Source organism: Tupaia chinensis, unplaced genomic scaffold, assembly GCF_000334495.1.
Source record: "Tupaia chinensis unplaced genomic scaffold, TupChi_1.0 Scaffold000671_1, whole genome shotgun sequence".
In the NCBI taxonomy this organism is placed as follows: domain Eukaryota; kingdom Metazoa; phylum Chordata; class Mammalia; order Scandentia; family Tupaiidae; genus Tupaia; species Tupaia belangeri.
In genome coordinates this window covers 4,741,755-4,745,106 of record NW_006160193.1, presented here as the reverse complement: position 1 = coordinate 4,745,106, position 3,352 = coordinate 4,741,755, and the positions used below count along the sequence as shown (strand labels likewise).

General features: G+C 50.6%; 1 non-coding gene across 1 annotated transcript; it reads right to left on the bottom strand.

Moving 5' to 3' along the window:
* Positions 1-1,057: 1,057 nt before the first annotated feature.
* LOC114009954 (small nucleolar RNA SNORD112) lies at positions 1,058-1,134 on the bottom strand. Its single transcript, XR_003551352.1, has one exon. It is a non-coding gene; the product is annotated as a small nucleolar RNA SNORD112 (small nucleolar RNA).
* Positions 1,135-3,352: the final 2,218 nt, after the last annotated feature.

The window sequence follows — 3,352 nt, the reverse complement described above, 5'->3', positions numbered from 1 at the left end:
TGACATGGCCCGTCGTGGGCTCGTGGAAGCATGCCGGACATTTCTCAGGGAGGGAAAGTCATGTCGGGCAACGCAGAGGAGCCCCAGTCTCCTGCAAAGGGACAAAGGAGAGGGACGATCAACACTCTGTTTCATTAATTCCAAAACAGAAAAACGCGAAACTTTCTCTTAAAGCAAGAAAAAGTCTCAGGAGGCGCTCCAGTTCCACAGGCAGCGCCCTGGGGAGTTTTGAAAGAGGTGTTGGTCGGGGAGTGCAATGAGCCCAACGCTCACCCCCAGGCACGTTCTAAGCCTCTCCACAGCCAAGAGGGAGCAGGCCCCCAGGTGGCGTGGCCAGAGCACCGAGGAGCTGGTAGCTCAGTAGGGCTAGTGTGCTCAGCCGGAAATGGGGTGCAGAGGGAACAAGGCCTGTGGGTTAAGCCCCTCACCCTCGGGGAGTCTCTTGTGCTAGGTTTAGTTTTGTTGCTATTGTTTACACCAAATCCCAGAAGCTCCCAGAAGGCAGATGGAGGATTTAAAGCAAGACAGTAACAAGGTCGGAACAGCACTGTAGAGAGATCACACACTGCAAATAAGCCTTTTTAAGGTGTTAACATAGCCACCCGCCCTCCAGGAAGCTGGGGTAAATGGACAGTGGGTCGGGGATGCGTTTACAGACACACCTCGAGAACGCCCACTGCAGTGTCGTTAGTAATAACAAAAAGCAAGAACCCCTTAGATCTTTTTTATCAGGGGTCTTTTGAGCAGAATGGTATTAACTATACCCTGGGTTTGTGAGACACCTTCTTCACTGATCTGTGCAAGGACCGCTTGCATTTTAGGTGTCTATTTTTGTTTTTTCTTTAAATAATATAATGAACACCCATGAACTCATGACCCACCCTGATGACTAGGACTTTGACCAGAGCTTTTATCTCAGCACCTTCTCCTTTCCCAGAGCAATTATGGGTGGGGTTTTCGACAACAGAGAACAGTATAAGCAACAACGGTGCCCACATACCCTGGAATATTAAACAGCTCTTAAAAAGAATGGAACAGCCAAGACCTATTGTCTTTTAATGGATCTCAGTATTTCCTGCAGAACTGGATTAAACGTGGTCCTTTGTTCACAAAGGCTTGCTCATCATTGGTCCAGGCAGGTCCCCTTTTACTTTGCTAATTTACGCATTCACATATTTGTCTGTAATAATGCCATAAGCGCATGAGCCCACTCCCCAAACACAGATCTCCGTAATTACTTACACCTGCCTACACAATACACCCCTACTGGGGACAAGGGCCCACAGCTTTCCTGACAGCAGCGAAGTGCTGAAATAAACGCCGTCCACACAGAGCACAGGCTACTGAGGTGCCGTTCGGAGCAGCAGTGGTAACGGTCTCCACGCAGGTTCTTAAGGGAAGAAACACGAGCTGCTGCAAAAGGAAATGGACAGGGTGGCACCGTGCACGGAAAAAGTAATGAGGCAACATCTCTCAGAGGTGTATTTCACACACGTGCAAATGCACAGAGAAGCTGAACCCCACCACTGACGCTGATAACAGCAGTTAATGTAGGGTGGGCAGGCCCACTTAGCATTGAAAGAAGGGTGAAAGAGGCCCTTAATGTTGATGGTAGTGTTTGATTTTTTACCGAGTGTATTCACTATTAATGCATTTCTTCATAATTAAACATTTTGTGTAGGGTTTTGTTTGTTTGTGCAGTTTTTGGCTTTTGTTTTTACAAATACAAAAAAAAAAAAAAAAAAAGAGCACTCTGGCTGACAGAGTGGGAGCAAGAACATATGCCCAAAGTGAATTCCACTGACACAGGGGATTCGTTTCATCTCAAAGATTTTTTTTTTTTAGTTCGGTTTATACGCTGTGAGCTAAGCCCCGTGTCTCCTGGCCGCCTGGCAGTGATGGCAGTGATGGAAGGCCAGCAGGTGAATGCCTGTGACTGTCACTTCACCACGTGCAGCCCCAAATCCCTCCTGGGTCGCCGGGTGGGTATCTGCAATGCGCCCGCAGGGAGTGCTTTCCTTTTCAGTCTTTAAGAGGCCCTGAAAGCTAATGCCCTGGCCCATGTTCCTGGGGGTTAGCCGAGTGCAATGAGAGCTCCAGGAGAAAGTGACATGAGATGGGTCCAGGCAAAGGATACACGGGCCTCTAGGGGATAGCGGCGGCTCGCGTGCGGCAACAGCCAAGTGGGCTTGCTGGCAGCACCAGGCCCCTGCTGCATCCCGACATCGGTATCCATCATGCAGACACACAACTTGAGTGCTGCCCCGGGGGACTGTGACCAAACAGCAGCACTGGAGCACTGCCTAAGGGCAGGGAACGCCCTTGCTGGTCTCTGCACACTCACCGGCCCAGGAGAGCGAGTTGCACCCAACTCCCCTCGCACTCCAAGGTACCCCAAAGCTCCTGCCTGCACACTCAGCCTCACACACACTGCGCAGGTCCCCAGAAGCCGTTTCGAGCTCTCAGAGTCCCAGCACGGGCAGAGGGCCGAGTGTGCAACCAGGACACGTGGGTCCCATCCCTTGGACAGAGACTCCGTTGAGTGTCCAAGAGCACAAAGCAAGCACTTTAAATCCATCGCTGTCTCAGGTCCCGGCCTCCACCTGCACAGACCACTACTTGGTTCATTGGTCCAACGTCTCCCCTCTCTCTGAGCTCATGCAGACAACCTTTGGAGAACACCATGCTGCTGGGTGGAGACCTATTTCCAACCATGACTTTGTGAGGAACAAACGCAAGCCAGGTCCGCCAGCCCTGTGCCCGCGTGCCCAGCTCTTACTCGCCTTCCCCACACGCGAGGTCCTGCTATTATTACAGAGCACTTTGATAATCTTAGGACAAATTTTTCAACGCAGTGCTCAGATTGGGGTTCTCTGCAGTTACGTCCGGGTTAGGGTAATTCAATGTGGAGATGTCCATTCCTCACAAAGCCTACATAAACCCAGGCAGTGCCAACAGCAATCACACAGCTACCCAAAGGAACCTAGCAGAAACCCCACTCCTAACGCTGCTCCCCTCCTCTCCCCTCTAGATTCTAGAAAATGAGACAGGCTTTCAAAGAGCCCTCTGAGAGACAGGTTCTCAACGACCCCTTCTCATGTGTGGTGAGTGCCTGCATGTGCCAGGCACTCTGTACAGTATCCATGCATTTATTTTTCAATTTGCTATAAGGTGGTTGTTCTCACCAGAGAGAAGGAAAGTAAGAAAGCACTCTCCAGGAGGAATGGTCACCTGCAATCCCTTCCGCTCTATCCTTCCTTTTGAGATTTTGGGCACGTATGCACATGCGCTTGGCTTATTTTTCAAAATGCCAGATGTGGGACTTAAACCACGCAGTTGGCCATGTGGAATC